This window comes from Pristiophorus japonicus, chromosome 2 (assembly GCF_044704955.1).
Source record: "Pristiophorus japonicus isolate sPriJap1 chromosome 2, sPriJap1.hap1, whole genome shotgun sequence".
In the NCBI taxonomy this organism is placed as follows: Eukaryota; Metazoa; Chordata; class Chondrichthyes; family Pristiophoridae; genus Pristiophorus; species Pristiophorus japonicus.
The window spans coordinates 24,533,864-24,556,940 of NC_091978.1; positions in this window are offsets into that span (position 1 = coordinate 24,533,864).

Here is a 23,077-nt window from a genome sequence, read left to right on the forward strand (position 1 = left end):
CAGCAAGCTCCCACACAAAGCAAACCAATTTGCTTTTGGTAATTGAGGAGGAATTTTGGCCAGGACAACTTTCTGATCTTCAAATAGCGTTCCATGATCCTTTACATCCGATGAGCCATGGCTGATCCTTAGTTGAACCCAGTATTGCAATGAAACGTCAGGCTAGATTAGGCGTTCAAAGCTGGAGTGAGCTCTGAACCCACAACCTTTTGACTCAGAGGTGAGAGTGTTACCAACCAAGCCAAGCTGACAGTGAATGCTGCTAAATGACTTGCTAACTTAATGAGCTGTAACCCACCAAGTTTTGCTCATTCTGCTGCACAGTGAGTACACTTCGAATGCTTTTCATCGCGACTGGCTTAACTCAACATTTGAGCAGGCCCCGGTATTCGCTCGCTCGACCCCGTAGAAGCAATCCTCCTGCTGTTTACAAGTAAAAGTAAAATTGCAGCTTGTGTTAAGATTATAGCCTTATGACCGGCTCCAGTGTGTATATCCACAAACTCCTGGGACAGATTAGTTGTTGCTTAAAATTGTGAGCAGCAAAACACTCAAAACACTCAAAATGACTCAAGAGGCCATCATAGGGTTGCCGACTTTGTTTGAATATATTGCTGGAGTTTTCATCACATGACCCGACCCGACACTCCCGCCTTTAGCCTCCCAACATGTCCGTCCGCGCGGTGGCCTGCCTTCCTTCGCCACTGGAAAGCAGAAGGATTCTCCAGTACCTGATTGGATGATGCTTGGTCATCAATCAGCTGGCCTTTCTTCCCCCATCTTCAATATTCTTATAGCTAATCAACAGAAGTGTGTAAAGAAAATGATATAAAAAGACACAGGGGTGAAATTGCCCTTTCTTACAGACCCTTTAGCACCACCGGGTATGGCATTTTCGCCAGGAGGAGGGTGTCTCCGGGGAAGTTACCCTGAAGGTTTGGGGGGAGGGGGGGAGGCAGCTGTCCCGGCAGCACCGCGTCCCATGTGAGGTTATCGCCGTGTGCGCTAAACCCTCACTGCCCCGCACTGCCCCCCTTGCGCGATTCGCGAAGCTGGCGGACATTTGCCACATGGGCACCCCTTAAAGGGGAGGCCTTTATTACCCAGGGCCGCCATTTTAATTTGTCGGATGATTCTGGGGTCAGCCTGACAATGGCAGCGCCGAGGTGACAATGGTGGCCCTCTCGTCGACTGGGCCACCATCGTGCAACCCAGCACTCAGCATTGGGTCATCATCATAGGCAGTCCCTCGAATCGAGGATGACTTCCTTTCACGCCAAAAAAGGAAGAGTTCACAGGTGTTTCAATGAAGGACCTAATAATCTAGGTCCTGAACTACATCCTGAAGGGTAGAAGATACCTGTGCGTGGATTTTTTTAACGTGTGGTGGCCTTTGCACACTAGTCACCACACAGGCTTGACAGAGCCAGGTGTTGGTCCAGTGGCAAGGATTACCCAATGTTAATAATTGGTGACGAGGTAATGAACAACCGCGCGAAAATGCAAAGAACAGTCGGCATCCTGGAGAAGTTCTCAGAATGGGACGATTGGGAGGCCTTCGTGGAGAGACTTGACCAATACTTTGTGGCCAATGAGCTGGAAGGGGACGAGAACGCTACCAAACTCCTAGCTGGCTGTGGCCTCATGAAGAATCTCACTCACTCACCGGAGTCCCCTCAGCCAAGCTGCTCATGAAAAGGGTGCTCAAAACAAGGCTCTCTCGTCCATCCTGATCTCCATGATCACGTGGAGGGCAGGCGGCATCAACAAAGTGTGTACCATGACCGCGCAAATTTGTCACGCGATATTGAGATCAATCATCCTGGGATTGTGCTCAATTATGCACATGCTCCCAAATGGCTTACGGGCACGGTCAAAGCCAAAGAGGGGAGTAGGGTGTTTCAGGTCAAATTGGCCAATGGACTAATGTGCAGAAAACATTTGGACCAAATCAAATTGCGGTTCACCAACAGCTACGAACAATACGAAGAAGACACCACCAACCTTGACCCTCCAACACACACACAAGTGGCAACTGACATCATGGTTGACAACGAAGCCGAACTCACCATCCCAGCAGCCCGGCAAGGCCGGCTGCCCAGCAGCCCAGTGAAGAACTGACCAACTCACCCACATCTGTATTTGGACCAAGACGATCGAAAAGGGAGCGAAAAGCCCCAGATCGTCTCATCTTGTAAATAAGTGTACTATTGACTTCACAGGGGAGTGATGTTATGTATTTAAACCCTTGTAACCGGTATTACACTACCACCAGAGGGCCTACCTGTTGGAGACCCAAGGGATCCCAGCATCCCTTGGGAGCACGGAATATAAGCAGGCTACCCACAAGGTCGTGGTGCACATTGGTACTAACGAAATAGGTATTAAAAGGGATGAGGTCTTACAAGACGAATTTAAGAAGCTAGGAGCTAAATTAAAATGTAGGACCTCAAAAGTAGTAATCTCGGGATTGCTACCAGTGCCACGTGCTAGTCAGAGTAGGAATCGCAGGATAGCTCAGATGAATATGTGGCTTGAGCAGTGGTGCAGCAGGGAGGGATTCAAATTTCTGGGGCATTGGAACCGGTTCTGGGGGAGGTGGGACCAGTACAAACCAGATGGTCTGCACCTGGGCAGGACCAGAACTAATGTTCTAAGGGGAGTGTTTGCAAGTGCTGTTGGGGAAGAGTTAAACTAATATGGCAGGGGGATGGGAACCAATGCAGGGAGACAGAGGGAAACAAAATGGAGACAGAAGCAAAAGACAGAAAGGAGATGAGTAAAAGTGGAGGGCAGAGAAACCCAAGGCAAAAAACAAAAAGGGCCACTGTACAGCAAAATTCTAAAGGGTCAAAGTGTAATAAAAAGGCAAGCATGAAAGCTCGGTGCATCAATGCAAGGAGTATTTGGAACCCAGGAGAGGGCGCTGAGCTAGTTAGAGTGGGTGAGAGCTCAGATGAACAGGACCCCAAGAAAGAATACAAAAGGCAGGAGGCAACAGAGCAGAGTAGCACTGGGGTAAGTGTAAACCACAAGGTTATAGGAAGGGACAATATGTATGAATATAAAGGGGCTGCAGGAGAGGTCAAAACTAAAAATCATGGTTTAAAAACTAGTATTAAAACACTCTACCTAAACGCACGCAGCATTCGAAATAAAATAAATGAGTTGACGGCACAAATCATTACAAATGGGTATGATTTGGTGGCCATTACAGAAACATGGTTACAGGGTGGCCAAGACTGGGAATTAAACATACAGGGGTATCTGACAATTCAGAAAGATAGACAAGAAGGGAAAGGAGGTGGGGTAGCTCTGTTAATAAAAAATGACATCAGGGCAGTTGTGAGAGACGATATTGGCTCTAATGAACAAAATGTTGAATCATTGTGGGTGGAGATTAGAGTTAGTAAGGGGAAAAAGTCACTGGTGGGCGTAGTTTATAGGCCCCCAAATAATAACTTCATGGTGGGGCGGGCAATAATCAAGGGAATAATGGAGGCATGTGAAAAAGGAACGGCAGTAATCATGGGGGATTTTAACCTACATATCGATTGGTCAAATCAAATCGCACGGGGTAGCCTGGAGGAGGAATTCATAGAATGCATATGGGATTGATTCTTAGAACAGTATGTTACAGGACCTACAAGGAAACAAGCTATCTTGGATCTGGTCCTGTGTCATGAGACAGTAATAATAAACGATCTGCTCGTAAAAGATCCTCTCGGAATGAGTGATCACAGTATGGTTGAATTTGTAATACAGATTGAGGGTGAGGAAGTGTTGTCTCAAACGAGCATACTATGCTTAAACAAAGGAGACTACAGTGGGATGAGGGCAGAGTTGGCTAAAGTAGTCTGGAAACACAGACTAAACGGTGGCACAATTGAGGAACAGTGGAGGACTTTGCAGGAGCTCTTTCATAATGCGCAACAAAAATATATTCCAGTGAAAAAGAAGGGCGGTAAGAGAAGGGATAACCAGGCGTGGATAACCAAGGAAATAAAGGAGAGTATCAAATTAAAAACCAATGTGTATAAGGTGGCCAAGGTTAGTGGGAAACTAGAAGATTGGGAAAATTTTAAACGACAGCAAAGAATGACTAAGAAAGCAATAAAGAAAGGAAAGATAGATTACGAAAGTAAACTTGCGCAAAACATAAAAACAGATAGTAAAAGCCTTTACCGATATATAAAACGGAAAAGAGTGACTAAAGTAAATGGTGGTCCCTTAGAAGATGAGAAGGGGGATTTAATAATGGGAAATGTGGAAATGGCTGAGACCTTAAACAATTATTTTGCTTCGGTCTTCACAGTGGAAAACACAAAAACCATGCCAAAAATTGCTGGTCACGTGAATATGCGAAGGGGGGACCTTGAGATAATCACTATCACTAGAGGGGTAGTGCTGTACAGGCTAATGGGACTCAAGGTAGACAAGTCCCCTGGTCCTGATCAAATGCATCCCAGGGTATTAAAAGAGATGGCGGAAGTTAAAGCAGATGCATTCGTTATAATCTACCAAAATTCTCTGGACTCTGGGGAGGTACCAGCGGATTGGAAAGCAGCTAATGTAACGCCTCTGTTTAAAAATGGAGGCAGACAAAAGGCAGGTAACTATAGGCGGTTAGTTTAACATCTGTAGTGGGGAAAATGCTTGAAGCTATCATTAAGGAAGAAATAGCGGGACATCGAGATAGGAATAGTGCAATCAAGCAGATGCAGCATGGATTAATGAAGGAGAAATCATGTTTAACTAATTTACTGGAATTCTTTGAGGATATAACGAACATGGTGGATAGAGGTGTACCGATGGATGTGGTGTATTTAGATTTCCAAAAGGCTTTGGATAAGGTGCGACATAAAAGGTTACTGCAGAAGATAAAGGTACGCAGAGTCAGAGGAAATGTATTAACATGGATCGAGAATTGGCTGGCTAACAGAAAGCAGTGAGTCGGGATAAATGGGTCCTTTTCGAGTTGGAAATCTATGGTTAGTGGTGTGCCACAGGGATCAGTGCTGGGACCACAACTGTTTACAATATACATGACCTAGAAGAGGGGACAGAGTGTAGTGTAACAAAATTTGCAGATGACACAAAGATTAGTGGGAAAGCGGGTTGTGTAGAGGACACAGAGAGGCTGCAAAGAGATTTAGATAGGTTAAGCGAATGGGCTAAGGTTTGGCAGATGGAATACAATGTCGGAAAATGTGAGGTCATCCACCTTGGAAAAAAAAACAGTAAAAGGGAATATTATTTGAATGGGGAGAAATTACAACATGCTGCGGTGCAGAGGGACCTGGGGGTCCTTGTGCATGAATCCCAAATGGTTAGTTTGCAGGTGCAGCAGGTAATCAGGAAGGCGAATGGAATGTTGGCCTTCATTGCGAGAGGGATGGAGTACAAAAGCAGGGAGGTACTGCTGCAACTGTACAGTGTATTGGTGAGGCCGCACCTGGAGTACTGCGTGCAGTTTTGGTCACCTTACTTAAGGAAGGATATACTAGCTTTGGAGGGGGTACAGAGACGATTCACTAGGCTGATTCCAGAGATGAGGGGGTTACCTTATGATGATAGATTGAGTAGACTGGGTTTTTACTCATTGGAGTTCAGAAGGATGAGGGGTGATCTTATCGAAACATTTAAAATAATGACAGGGATAGACAAGATAGAGGCAGAGAGGTTGTTTCCACTGGTCGGGGAGACTAGAACTAGGGGGCACAGCCTCAAAATCTGGGGGAGCCAATTTAAAATCGAGTTGAGAAGGAATTTCTTCTCCCAGAGGGTTGTGAATCTGTGGAATTCTCTGCTCAAGGAAGCAGTTGAGGCTAGCTCATTGAATGTATTCAAGTCACAGATAGATAGATTTTTAACCAATAAGGGAATTAAGGGTTATGGGGAGCGGGCAGGTAAGTGGAGCTGAGTCCACGGCCAGATCAGCCATGATCTTGTTGAATGGCGGAGCAGGCTCGAGGGGCTAGATGGGCTACTCCTGTTCCTAATTCTTATGTTCTTTTGTTCTTATGTTACCTGCACTCTGGAGTCTTATTAAAGGAGTCAAGGTCACACTTGCTCATTGTACATAGTACTCCATTTCATCCTTTATTATGAATGTATTACCACCTGTGACAGAGACTGTAATTCCTGTATTGGACTGTTCAGTTACCTGAGAACTCATTTTTAGTGTGGAAGCAAGTCTTCCTTGACCCCGTGGGACTGCCTATGATGAATCATCGCCACTGAAGCGGCTGGCTGCCAGATGCACACCTCCTGCAGCTGTCAGTGTTTTTGCCCGGGGCTGCTGCAGGGGGCAGAACTCAAGTTCGGGTCCAGGATGCTACTGGGGCGATGCGCACGGCGATGACATCGCGATCCCCGGGCGAGAGAGATCGGGGCTCAGCGCCGGAGTGCTGCCGCAAAACTCCCACGAATGGGAGGCACAGAGACATCAATTGTACATCCCTGTCTGGAGTAAATGTAAAACGGGGAAGGTGGCTCAACCATGGCTAACAAGGGAAATTAGGGATCGTGTTAAATCCAAGGAAGAGGCATATAAATTGGCCAGAAAAAGCAGCAAACCTGAGGACTGGCAGAAATTTAGAATTCAGCAGAGGAAAACTGACTGCAAAAGCTTCTATAGATATGTGAAGAGAAAAAGATTAGTGAAGACAAACTTAGGTCCCTTGCTGTCAGAATCAGGTGAGTTTATAATGGGAAACAAAGAAATGGCAGACCAATTGATCAAATACTTTGGTTCTGTCTTCACGAAGGAAGACACAAATAACCTTCCGGATATACTAGGGGACCGAGGTTCTAGCGAGAAGGAGGAACTTATGGAAATCCTTACTAGTCAGGAAATTGTGTTCAGGAAATTGATGGGATTGAAGGCCGATAAATCCCCAGGGCTGATAGTCTGCATCCCAGAGTACTTAAGGAAGTGGCCCTCGAAATAGTGGATGCATTGGTGATCATTTTTCAACAGTCTATCGACACTGGATCAGTTCCTATGGACTGGAGGGTAGCTAATGTAACACCACTTTTTAAAAAAGGAGGGAGAGAGAAAACGGGGATTTATAGACTGGTTAGCCTGACATCAGTAGTGGGGAAAATGTTGGAATCAATTATTAAAGATAAAATAGCAGCGCATTTGGAAAGCAGTGACAGGATCAGTCCAAGTCAGCATGGATTTATGAAAGGAAAATCATGCTTGGCAAATCTTCTGGAATTTTTTGAGGATTTAACTAATAGAGTGGACAGGGGAGACCCATAGATGTGGTATATTTGGTTTTTCAAAAAGCTTTTGACAAGGTTCCACACAAGAGATTGATGTGCAAAATTAAAGCACATGGTATTGGGGTTAATGTACTGACGTGGACTGAGAACAGGTTGGCAGACAGGAAGCATAGAGTCGGGGTAAACGGGTCCTTTTCAGAATGGCAGACAGTGACTAGTGGGGTGCTGCAGGGCTCAGTGCTGGGACCCTAGCTATTTACAATATAGATTCATGATTTAGATGAAGGAATTGAGTGTAATATCTCCAAGATTGCAGATGACACTAAGCTGGTGGCAGTGTGAGCTGTAAGGAGGATGCTAAGAGGTAGCCGGGTGACTTGGATAGGTTAGGTGAGCAGGCAAATGCATGGCAGATGCAGTATAATGTGGATAAATGTGAGGTTATCCACTTTGGTGGTGAACACATGAAGGCAGAATATTACCTGAATGGTGACAGATTAGGAAAAGGGGAGGTGCAACAAGACCTGGGTGTCATGGTACATCAGTCATTAAAAGTTGGCATACAGGTGCAGCAGGCGGTAAAGAAGGCAAATGGTATGTTGGCCTTCATAGCTAGGGGATTTGAGTATAGGAGCAGGGAGGTCTTACTGCAGTTGTACAGGGCCTTGGTAAGGCCTCACCTGGAATATTGTGTTCAGTTTTGGTCTCCTAATCTGAGGAAGGGCGTTCTTGCTATTGAGGGAGTGCAGCGAAGGTTCACCAGACTAATTCCCGGGATGGTTGGACTGACATATGAAGAGAGACTGGATCGACTGGGCCTGTATTCACTGGTGTTTAGAAGGATGAGAGGGGATCTCGTAGAAACATATAAAATTCTGACGGGACTGGACAGGTTAGATGCAGGAAGAATGTTCCTGATGTTGGGGAAGTCCAGAACCAGGGATCACAATCTAAGGATAAGGGGTAAGCCATTTAGGACAGAGATGAGGAGAAACTTCTTCACTTAGAGAGTTGTTAACCTGTGAAATTCTCTACCGCAGAGAAATGTTGATGCCAGTTCGTTAGATATATTCAAGAGGGAGTTAGATATGGCCCTTACAGCTAAAGTGATCAAGGGTTATGGAGAGAAAGCAGGAAAGGAGTACTGAGGTGAATGATCTTATTGAATGGTGGTGAAGGCTCGAAGGGCACAATGACCTACTTCAGCACCTATTTTGTAAGTTTCTATGTTTCTATGACACCCAATTTATACTGACTGAAATAAATCATTCCTTAATCTGTAACTAATTAGAAAGTGATGGAGTATTCAAGATCTACTGTAATAGAATATTTGGTACAAAAGGAATAATGTCAGTTTTGCTTTGCCTTCTTTCCCAATTCTTGTGCAGTCATGCAGACTAATTGGAGAGTAATAAAATAAGCTTGATAGTTTGCAAGCTGACTTCATAAACCCTGAACTGTTATTTTGCCTGATATTGCACTGATCTATGAGTCATTATCATTACATCGCTTCCATATGAGGTACAGCATGCACTCAGGAGTATCCTTAATTCCGAATAGGCCAATGTTTCTCAGCTATCTAGCTGGGGAGCACTTGGTTCCTGGGAATTATTCCTCACGTGGCAAGAGTGCTTGGGCTTTGAGCCAGCAGTGGTTCTATGGAGCCAGGAGGAGCTTTCTTATTCCTACCGACTCCACACACAAGGAACGTTGGTTTGGCATTTATTGAAATGAGGCCTGCGTTTGCATTGGGCGATTGTCAGGGCAGCCAAATGAAAAGGCACCTGACCAATTCAGTAATGGCCTGAACGCCAGCACAGAGTAGGCCCAGGCATCTGCCCAGCTAAATTGCTTATCGTAAAATGGCCGTAACTATTTTGAGTTTGGGCCCCAATATTCTAAATGTGACCCAACCCATGAATTGCATCGGTTTAGCATTAGCTCTCTGCTTTTGAACTTTAGACCTTGATTATAAAAATGATCCTGTGTCCTTTTTTTTTTACAGCTTTCTCAACTTGCCCAGTGATACCACTCGCCCAATGACACCACTTGCCCAATGACACCACTCGCCCAATGATACCTCTCACCCAATCACCCCACTTGCCCAATGACAGCACTCGCCCAATGACACCACTCGCCCAATGACACCACTCGCCCAATAACACCACTCGTCCAATGACACCACTCGCCCAATGATACCTCTCACCCAATGACACCAGTTGCCCAATGACACCTCTCACCCAATGACACCACCCACCCAATGACACCACTTGCCCAATGACACCTCTCGCCCAATGACACCACTCGCCCAATGACACCACTCGCCCAATGACACCTCTCACCCAATGACACCTCTCGCCCAATGACACCACTCGCCCAATGACACCACTCGCCCAATGACACCACTCGTCCAATGACACCACTCGCCCAATGACACCACTCGCACAATGACACCACTCGCCCAATGACACCACTCGTCCAATGACACCACTCGCCCAATGACACCACTCGCTCAATGATACCTCTCGCCCAATGACACCACTCGCCCAATGACACCACTCGCCCAATGACACCTCTCGCCCAATAACACCTCTCACCCAATGACACCACTCGTCCAATGACACCACTCGCCCAATGACACCTCTCACCCAATGACACCACTCGCCCAATGACACCACTCGCCCAATGACACCACTCGCCCAATGACACCACTCGCCCAATGATACCTCGCACCCAATGACACCACTTGCTCAATGACACCTCTCACCCAATGACACCACCGACCCAATGACACCATTTGCCCAATGACACCTCTCGCCCAATGACACCACTCGCCCAATGACACCACTCGCCCAATGACACCTCTCACCCAATGACACCTCTCGCCCAATGACACCACTCGCCCAATGACACCACTCGCCCAATGACACCACTCGCCCAATGACACCACTCGTCCAATGACACCACTCGCCCAATGATACCTCTCACCTAATGACACCACTCACCCAATGACACCTCTCGCCCAATGACAACTGTCACCCAATGACACCACTCACCCAATGACACCACTCACCCAATGACACCACTCACCCAATGACACCACTCGCCCAATGACACCACTCGCCCAATGGCACCACTCGCCCAATGACACCTCTCACCCAATGACACCACTCACCCAATGACAACTCTCACCCAATGACACCACTCACCCAATGACACCTCTCACCCAATGACACCACTCACCCAATGACAACTCTCACCCAATGACACCTCTCACCCAATGACACCTCTCACCCAATGACAACTCTCAACCAATGACACCTCTCACCCAATGACAACTCTCGCTCAATGACACCACTTGCCCAATGACACCACTTGCCCAATGACACCACTTGCCCAATGACACCACTTGCCCAATGACACCTCTCACCCAATGACACCTCTCGCCCATGTGCCCAGTGACACCACTCGCCCAATGACACCACTTGCCCAATGACACCACTTGCCCAATGACACCTCTCACCCAATAACACCACTCGCCCAATGACACCACTCGTCCAATGACACCACTTGCCTAATGACACCACTCGCCCAATGACACCACTTGCCCAATGACACCACTCGCCCAATGACACCACTTGCCCAATGACACCACTTGCCCAATGACACCTCTCACCCAATGACACCACTCGCCCAATGACATCACTTGCCCAGTGACACCTCTCGCCCAATGACACCACTCACCCAATGACACCACCGACCCAATGACACCATTTGCCCAATGACACCTCTCGCCCAATGACACCACTCGCCCAATGACACCACTCGTCCAATGACACCACTCGCCCAATGACACCACTCGCTCAATGATACCTCTCGCCCAATGACACCACTCGCCCAATGACACCACTCGCCCAATGACACCTCTCGCCCAATAACACCTCTCACCCAATGACACCACTCGTCCAATGACACCACTCGCCCAATGACACCTCTCACCCAATGACACCACTCGCCCAATGACACCACTCGCCCAATGACACCACTCGCCCAATGACACCACTCGCCCAATGATACCTCGCACCCAATGACACCACTTGCTCAATGACACCTCTCACCCAATGACACCACCGACCCAATGACACCATTTGCCCAATGACACCTCTCGCCCAATGACACCACTCGCCCAATGACACCACTCGCCCAATGACACCTCTCACCCAATGACACCTCTCGCCCAATGACACCACTCGCCCAATGACACCACTCGCCCAATGACACCACTCGCCCAATGACACCACTCGTCCAATGACACCACTCGCCCAATGATACCTCTCACCTAATGACACCACTCACCCAATGACACCTCTCGCCCAATGACAACTGTCACCCAATGACACCACTCACCCAATGACACCACTCACCCAATGACACCACTCACCCAATGACACCACTCGCCCAATGACACCACTCGCCCAATGGCACCACTCGCCCAATGACACCTCTCACCCAATGACACCACTCACCCAATGACAACTCTCACCCAATGACACCACTCACCCAATGACACCTCTCACCCAATGACACCACTCACCCAATGACAACTCTCACCCAATGACACCTCTCACCCAATGACACCTCTCACCCAATGACAACTCTCAACCAATGACACCTCTCACCCAATGACAACTCTCGCTCAATGACACCACTTGCCCAATGACACCACTTGCCCAATGACACCACTTGCCCAATGACACCACTTGCCCAATGACACCTCTCACCCAATGACACCTCTCGCCCATGTGCCCAGTGACACCACTCGCCCAATGACACCACTTGCCCAATGACACCACTTGCCCAATGACACCTCTCACCCAATAACACCACTCGCCCAATGACACCACTCGTCCAATGACACCACTTGCCTAATGACACCACTCGCCCAATGACACCACTTGCCCAATGACACCACTCGCCCAATGACACCACTTGCCCAATGACACCACTTGCCCAATGACACCTCTCACCCAATGACACCACTCGCCCAATGACATCACTTGCCCAGTGACACCTCTCGCCCAATGACACCACTCACCCAATGGCAACACTCACCCAATGGCACCATGCACCCAGTGACACCACTTGCCCAATGACATCACGCGCCCAATGGCGCCATTTGCCCAATGACAACTCTCACCCAATGACACCTCTCACCCAATGACACCACTCGTCCAATGACACCACTCGCCCAATGACACCACTCGCCCAATGATACCTCTCACCTAATGACACCACTTGCCCAATGACACCTCTCACCCAATGACACCACCGACCCAATGACACCATTTGCCCAATGACACCTCTCGCCCAATGACACCACTCGCCCAATGACACCACTCGCCCAATGACACCACTCGCCCAATGACACCACTCGCCCAATGACACCACTCGTCCAATGACACCACTCGCCCAATGACACCACTCGCCCAATGATACCTCTCACCTAATGACACCACTTGCCCAATGACACCACTCGCCCAATGACACCTCTCGCCAAATGACAACTGTCACCCAATGACACCACTCACCCAATGACACCACTCACCCAATGACACCACTCACCCAATGACACCACTCGCCCAATGGCACCACTCGCCCAATGACACCTCTCACCCAGTGACACCACTCACCCAATGACAACTCTCACCCAATGACACCACTCACCCAATGACACCACTCACCCAATGACAACTCTCACCCAATGACACCTCTCACCCAATGACACCTCTCACCCAATGACAACTCTCAACCAATGACACCACTCACCCAATGACAACTCTCGCTCAATGACACCACTTGCCCAATGACACCACTTGCCCAATGACACCACTTGCCCAATGACACCTCTCACCCAATGACACCTCTCGCCCATGTGCCCAGTGACACCACTCGCCCAATGACACCACTTGCCCAATGACACCACTTCCCCAATGACACCTCTCACCCAATAACACCACTCGCCCAATGACACCACTCGTCCAATGACACCACTTGCCTAATGACACCACTCGCCCAATGACACCACTTGCCCAATGACACCACTCGCCCAATGACACCACTTGCCCAATGACACCACTTGCCCAATGACACCTCTCACCCAATGACACCACTTGCCCAATGAAACCACTTGCCCAATGACACCTCTCACCCAATGCAACCTCTCACCCAATGACACCACTCGCCCAATGATATCACTTGCCCAGTGACACCTCTCGCCCAATGACACCACTCACCCAATGGCAACACTCACCCAATGGCACCATGCACCCAGTGACACCACTTGCCCAATGACATCACGCGCCCAATGGCGCCATTTGCCCAATGACACCTCTCGCCCAATGACACCTCTCACCGAATGGCAACACTCACCCAACAGCACCATGCGCCCAGTGACACCACTCGCCCAATGATACCACTCGCCCAATGACACCACTCGCCCAATAACACCTCTCACCCAATTACACCTTTCGCCCAATGACACCTCTCGCCCAATGACACCACTCGCCCAATGGCAACACTCGCCCAATGACACCACTCGCCCAATAACACCTCTCACCCAATTACACCTTTCGCCCAATGACACCTCTCGCCCAATGACACCACTCGCCCAATGGCAACACTCGCCCAATGACACCACTCGCCCAATGACACCACTCGCCCAATGGCACCACTCGCCCAATGACACCTCTCACTCAATGACACCACTCACCCAATGACAACTCTCACCCAATGACACCACTCACCCAATGACACCTCTCAGCCAATGACAACTCTCACCCAATGACACCTCTCACCCAATGACACCACTCACCCAATGACACCTCTCACCCAATGACAACTCTCACCCAATGACACCTCTCACCCAATGACACCACTCACCCAATGACAACTCTCACCCAATGACACTTCTCACCCAATGACACCACTCACCCAATGACACCTCTCACCCAATGACACCTCTCACCCAATGGCAACACTCACCCAACGGCACCATGCGCCCAGTGACACCACTCGCCCAATGATACCACTCGCCCAATGACACCACTCGCCCAATAAAACCTCTCACCCAATCACACCTTTCGCCCAATGACACCTCTCGCCCAATGACACCATTCGCCCAATGGCACCACTCACCCAATGACACCTCTCACTCAATGACACCACTCACCCAATGACAACTCTCACCCAATGACACCACTCACCCAATGACACCTCTCACCCAATGACACCTCTCACCCAATGACACCACTCACCCAATGACACCTCTCACCCAATGACACCACTCACCCAATGACACCACTCACCCAATGACACCACTCACCCAATGACACCACTCGCCCAATGACACCTCTCGCCCAATGACACCACTTGCCCAATGACACCACTTGCCCAATGACACCACTCACCCAATGACACCTCTCGCCCATGTGCCCAGTGACACCACTCGCCCAATGACACCACTTGCCCAATGACACCACTTGCCCAATGACACCTCTCACCCAATAACACCACTCGCCCAATGACACCACTCGTCCAATGACACCACTTGCCTAATGACACCACTCGCCCAATGACACCACTTGCCCAATGACACCACTCGCCCAATGACACCACTTGCCCAATGACACCACTTGCCCAATGACACCTCTCACCCAATGACACCACTCGCCCAATGACATCACTTGCCCAGTGACACCTCTCGCCCAATGACACCACTCACCCAATGGCAACACTCACCCAATGGCACCATGCACCCAGTGACACCACTTGCCCAATGACATCACGCGCCCAATGGCGCCATTTGCCCAATGACAACTCTCACCCAATGACACCTCTCACCCAATGACACCACTCGTCCAATGACACCACTCGCCCAATGACACCACTCGCCCAATGATACCTCTCACCTAATGACACCACTTGCCCAATGACACCTCTCACCCAATGACACCACCGACCCAATGACACCATTTGCCCAATGACACCTCTCGCCCAATGACACCACTCGCCCAATGACACCACTCGCCCAATGACACCACTCGCCCAATGACACCACTCGCCCAATGACACCACTCGTCCAATGACACCACTCGCCCAATGACACCACTCGCCCAATGATACCTCTCACCTAATGACACCACTTGCCCAATGACACCACTCGCCCAATGACACCTCTCGCCCAATGACAACTGTCACCCAATGACACCACTCACCCAATGACACCACTCACCCAATGACACCACTCACCCAATGACACCACTCGCCCAATGGCACCACTCGCCCAATGACACCTCTCACCCAGTGACACCACTCACCCAATGACAACTCTCACCCAATGACACCACTCACCCAATGACACCACTCACCCAATGACAACTCTCACCCAATGACACCTCTCACCCAATGACACCTCTCACCCAATGACAACTCTCAACCAATGACACCACTCACCCAATGACAACTCTCGCTCAATGACACCACTCACCCAATGACACCACTCACCCAATGACACCACTCACTCAATGACACCACTCGCCCAATGACACCTCTCGCCCAATGACACCACTTGCCCAATGACACCACTTGCCCAATGACACCACTCACCCAATGACACCTCTCGCCCATGTGCCCAGTGACACCACTCGCCCAATGACACCACTTGCCCAATGACACCTCTCACCCAATAACACCACTCGCCCAATGACACCACTCGTCCAATGACACCACTTGCCTAATGACACCACTCGCCCAATGACACCACTTGCCCAATGACACCACTCGCCCAATGACACCACTTGCCCAATGACACCACTTGCCCAATGACACCTCTCACCCAATGACACCACTCGCCCAATGACATCACTTGCCCAGTGACACCTCTCGCCCAATGACACCACTCACCCAATGGCAACACTCACCCAATGGCACCATGCACCCAGTGACACCACTTGCCCAATGACATCACGCGCCCAATGGCGCCATTTGCCCAATGACAACTCTCACCCAATGACACCTCTCACCCAATGACACCACTCGTCCAATGACACCACTCGCCCAATGACACCACTCGCCCAATGATACCTCTCACCTAATGACACCACTTGCCCAATGACACCTCTCACCCAATGACACCACCGACCCAATGACACCATTTGCCCAATGACACCTCTCGCCCAATGACACCACTCGCCCAATGACACCACTCGCCCAATGACACCACTCGCCCAATGACACCACTCGCCCAATGACACCACTCGTCCAATGACACCACTCGCCCAATGACACCACTCGCCCAATGATACCTCTCACCTAATGACACCACTTGCCCAATGACACCACTCGCCCAATGACACCTCTCGCCCAATGACAACTGTCACCCAATGACACCACTCACCCAATGACACCACTCACCCAATGACACCACTCACCCAATGACACCACTCGCCCAATGGCACCACTCGCCCAATGACACCTCTCACCCAGTGACACCACTCACCCAATGACAACTCTCACCCAATGACACCACTCACCCAATGACACCACTCACCCAATGACAACTCTCACCCAATGACACCTCTCACCCAATGACACCTCTCACCCAATGACAACTCTCAACCAATGACACCACTCACCCAATGACAACTCTCGCTCAATGACACCACTTGCCCAATGACACCACTTGCCCAATGACACCACTTGCCCAATGACACCTCTCACCCAATGACACCTCTCGCCCATGTGCCCAGTGACACCACTCGCCCAATGACACCACTTGCCCAATGACACCACTTCCCCAATGACACCTCTCACCCAATAACACCACTCGCCCAATGACACCACTCGTCCAATGACACCACTTGCCTAATGACACCACTCGCCCAATGACATCACTTGCCCAGTGACACCTCTCGCCCAATGACACCACTCACCCAATGGCAACACTCACCCAATGGCACCATGCACCCAGTGACACCACTTGCCCAATGACATCACGCGCCCAATGGCGCCATTTGCCCAATGACAACTCTCACCCAATGACACCTCTCACCCAATGACACCACTCGTCCAATGACACCACTCGCCCAATGACACCACTCGCCCAATGATACCTCTCACCTAATGACACCACTTGCCCAATGACACCTCTCACCCAATGACACCACTGACCCAATGACACCATTTGCCCAATGACACCTCTCGCCCAATGACACCACTCGCCCAATGACACCACTCGCCCAATGACACCACTCGCCCAATGACACCACTCGCCCAATGACACCACTCGTCCAATGACACCACTCGCCCAATGACACCACTCGCCCAATGATACCTCTCACCTAATGACACCACTTGCCCAATGACACCACTCGCCCAATGACACCTCTCGCCCAATGACAACTGTCACCCAATGACACCACTCACCCAATGACACCACTCACCCAATGACACCACTCACCCAATGACACCACTCGCCCAATGGCACCACTCGCCCAATGACACCTCTCACCCAGTGACACCACTCACCCAATGACAACTCTCACCCAATGACACCACTCACCCAATGACACCACTCACCCAATGACAACTCTCACCCAATGACACCTCTCACCCAATGACACCTCTCACCCAATGACAACTCTCAACCAATGACACCACTCACCCAATGACAACTCGCGCTCAATGACACCACTTGCACAATGACACCACTTGCCCAATGACACCACTTGCCCAATGACACCTCTCACCCAATGACACCTCTCGCCCATGTGCCCAGTGACACCACTCGCCCAATGACACCACTTGCCCAATGACACCACTTCCCCAATGACACCTCTCACCCAATAACACCACTCGCCCAATGACACCACTCGTCCAATGACACCACTTGCCTAATGACACCACTCGCCCAATGACACCACTTGCCCAATGACACCACTCGCCCAATGACACCACTTGCCCAATGACACCACTTGCCCAATGACACCTCTCACCCAATGACACCACTTGCCCAATGACACCTCTCACCCAATGACACCACTTGCCCAATGAAACCACTTGCCCAATGACACCTCTCACCCAATGACACCTCTCACCCAATGACACCACTCGCCCAATGATATCACTTGCCCAGTGACACCTCTCGCCCAATGACACCACTCACCCAATGGCAACACTCACCCAATGGCACCATGCACCCAGTGACACCACTTGCCCAATGACATCACGCGCCCAATGGCGCCATTTGCCCAATGACACCTCTCGCCGAATGACACCTCTCACCCAATGGCAACACTCACCCAACAGCACCATGCGCCCAGTGACACCACTCGCCCAATGATACCACTCGCCCAATGACACCACTCGCCCAATAACACCTCTCACCCAATGACACCTCTCACCCAATGACACCTCTCACCCAATGACACCACTCGCCCAATGACACCACTCGCCCAATGACACCACTCGTCCAATGACACCACTCGCCCAATGACACCACTCGCCCAATGACACCTCTCGCCCAATGACACCACTCGCACAATGACACCACTCGCCCAATGACACCACTCGTCCAATGACACCACTCGCCCAATGACACCACTCGCTCAATGATACCTCTCGCCCAATGACACCACTCGCCCAATGACACCACTCGCCCAATGACACCTCTCGCCCAATAACACCTCTCACCCAATGACACCACTCGTCCAATGACACCACTCGCCCAATGACACCTCTCACCCAATGACACCACTCGCCCAATGACACCACTCGCCCAATGACACCACTCGCCCAATGACACCACTCGCCCAATGATACCTCGCACCCAATGACACCACTTGCTCAATGACACCTCTCACCCAATGACACCACCGACCCACTGACACCATTTGCCCAATGACACATCTCGCCCAATGACACCACTCGCCCAATGACACCACTCGCCCAATGACACCTCTCACCCAATGACACCTCTCGCCCAATGACACCACTCGCCCAATGACACCACTCGCCCAATGACACCACTCGCCCAATGACACCACTCGTCCAATGACACCACTCGCCCAATGATACCTCTCACCTAATGACACCACTCACCCAATGACACCTCTCGCCCAATGACAACTGTCACCCAATGACACCACTCACCCAATGACACCACTCACCCAATGACACCACTCACCCAATGACACCACTCGCCCAATGACACCACTCGCCCAATGGCACCACTCGCCCAATGACACCTCTCACCCAATGACACCACTCACCCAATGACAACTCTCACCCAATGACACCACTCACCCAATGACACCTCTCACCCAATGACACCACTCACCCAATGACAACTCTCACCCAATGACACCTCTCACCCAATGACACCTCTCACCCAATGACAACTCTCAACCAATGACACCTCTCACCCAATGACAACTCTCGCTCAATGACACCACTTGCCCAATGACACCACTTGCCCAATGACACCACTTGCCCAATGACACCACTTGCCCAATGACACCTCTCACCCAATGACACCTCTCGCCCATGTGCCCAGTGACACCACTCGCCCAATGACACCACTTGCCCAATGACACCACTTGCCCAATGACACCTCTCACCCAATAACACCACTCGCCCAATGACACCACTCGTCCAATGACACCACTTGCCTAATGACACCACTCGCCCAATGACACCACTTGCCCAATGACACCACTCGCCCAATGACACCACTTGCCCAATGACACCACTTGCCCAATGACACCTCTCACCCAATGACACCACTCGCCCAATGACATCACTTGCCCAGTGACACCTCTCGCCCAATGACACCACTCACCCAATGACACCACCGACCCAATGACACCATTTGCCCAATGACACCTCTCGCCCAATGACACCACTCGCCCAATGACACCACTCGTCCAATGACACCACTCGCCCAATGACACCACTCGCTCAATGATACCTCTCGCCCAATGACACCACTCGCCCAATGACACCACTCGCCCAATGACACCTCTCGCCCAATAACACCTCTCACCCAATGACACCACTCGTCCAATGACACCACTCGCCCAATGACACCTCTCACCCAATGACACCACTCGCCCAATGACACCACTCGCCCAATGACACCACTCGCCCAATGACACCACTCGCCCAATGATACCTCGCACCCAATGACACCACTTGCTCAATGACACCTCTCACCCAATGACACCACCGACCCAATGACACCATTTGCCCAATGACACCTCTCGCCCAATGACACCACTCGCCCAATGACACCACTCGCCCAATGACACCTCTCACCCAATGACACCTCTCGCCCAATGACACCACTCGCCCAATGACACCACTCGCCCAATGACACCACTCGCCCAATGACACCACTCGTCCAATGACACCACTCGCCCAATGATACCTCTCACCTAATGACACCACTCACCCAATGACACCTCTCGCCCAATGACAACTGTCACCCAATGACACCACTCACCCAATGACACCACTCACCCAATGACACCACTCACCCAATGACACCACTCGCCCAATGACACCACTCGCCCAATGGCACCACTCGCCCAATGACACCTCTCACCCAATGACACCACTCACCCAATGACAACTCTCACCCAATGACACCACTCACCCAATGACACCTCTCACCCAATGACACCACTCACCCAATGACAACTCTCACCCAATGACACCTCTCACCCAATGACACCTCTCACCCAATGACAACTCTCAACCAATGACACCTCTCACCCAATGACAACTCTCGCTCAATGACACCACTTGCCCAATGACACCACTTGCCCAATGACACCACTTGCCCAATGACACCACTTGCCCAATGACACCTCTCGCCCATGTGCCCAGTGACACCACTCGCCCAATGACACCACTTGCCCAATGACACCACTTGCCCAATGACACCTCTCACCCAATAACACCACTCGCCCAATGACACCACTCGTCCAATGACACCACTTGCCTAATGACACCACTCGCCCAATGACACCACTTGCCCAATGACACCACTCGCCCAATGACACCACTTGCCCAATGACACCACTTGCCCAATGACACCTCTCACCCAATGACACCACTCGCCCAATGACATCACTTGCCCAGTGACACCTCTCGCCCAATGACACCACTCACCCAATGGCAACACTCACCCAATGGCACCATGCACCCAGTGACACCACTTGCCCAATGACATCACGCGCCCAATGGCGCCATTTGCCCAATGACAACTCTCACCCAATGACACCTCTCACCCAATGACACCACTCGTCCAATGACACCACTCGCCCAATGACACCACTCGCCCAATGATACCTCTCACCTAATGACACCACTTGCCCAATGACACCTCTCACCCAATGACACCACCGACCCAATGACACCATTTGCCCAATGACACCTCTCGCCCAATGACACCACTCGCCCAATGACACCATTCGCCCAATGACACCACTCGCCCAATGACACCACTCGCCCAATGACACCACTCGTCCAATGACACCACTCGCCCAATGACACCACTCGCCCAATGATACCTCTCACCTAATGACACCACTTGCCCAATGACACCACTCGCCCAATGACACCTCTCGCCAAATGACAACTGTCACCCAATGACACCACTCACCCAATGACACCACTCACCCAATGACACCACTCACCCAATGACACCACTCGCCCAATGGCACCACTCGCCCAATGACACCTCTCACCCAGTGACACCACTCACCCAATGACAACTCTCACCCAATGACACCACTCACCCAATGACACCACTCACCCAATGACAACTCTCACCCAATGACACCTCTCACCCAATGACACCTCTCACCCAATGACAACTCTCAACCAATGACACCACTCACCCAATGACAACTCTCGCTCAATGACACCACTTGCCCAATGACACCACTTGCCCAATGACACCACTTGCCCAATGACACCTCTCACCCAATGACACCTCTCGCCCATGTGCCCAGTGACACCACTCGCCCAATGACACCACTTGCCCAATGACACCACTTCCCCAATGACACCTCTCACCCAATAACACCACTCGCCCAATGACACCACTCGTCCAATGACACCACTTGCCTAATGACACCACTCGCCCAATGACACCACTTGCCCAATGACACCACTCGCCCAATGACACCACTTGCCCAATGACACCACTTGCCCAATGACACCTCTCACCCAATGACACCACTTGCCCAATGAAACCACTTGCCCAATGACACCTCTCACCCAATGCAACCTCTCACCCAATGACACCACTCGCCCAATGATATCACTTGCCCAGTGACACCTCTCGCCCAATGACACCACTCACCCAATGGCAACACTCACCCAATGGCACCATGCACCCAGTGACACCACTTGCCCAATGACATCACGCGCCCAATGGCGCCATTTGCCCAATGACACCTCTCGCCCAATGACACCTCTCACCGAATGGCAACACTCACCCAACAGCACCATGCGCCCAGTGACACCACTCGCCCAATGATACCACTCGCCCAATGACACCACTCGCCCAATAACACCTCTCACCCAATTACACCTTTCGCCCAATGACACCTCTCGCCCAATGACACCACTCGCCCAATGGCAACACTCGCCCAATGACACCACTCGCCCAATAACACCTCTCACCCAATTACACCTTTCGCCCAATGACACCTCTCGCCCAATGACACCACTCGCCCAATGGCAACACTCGCCCAATGACACCACTCGCCCAATGACA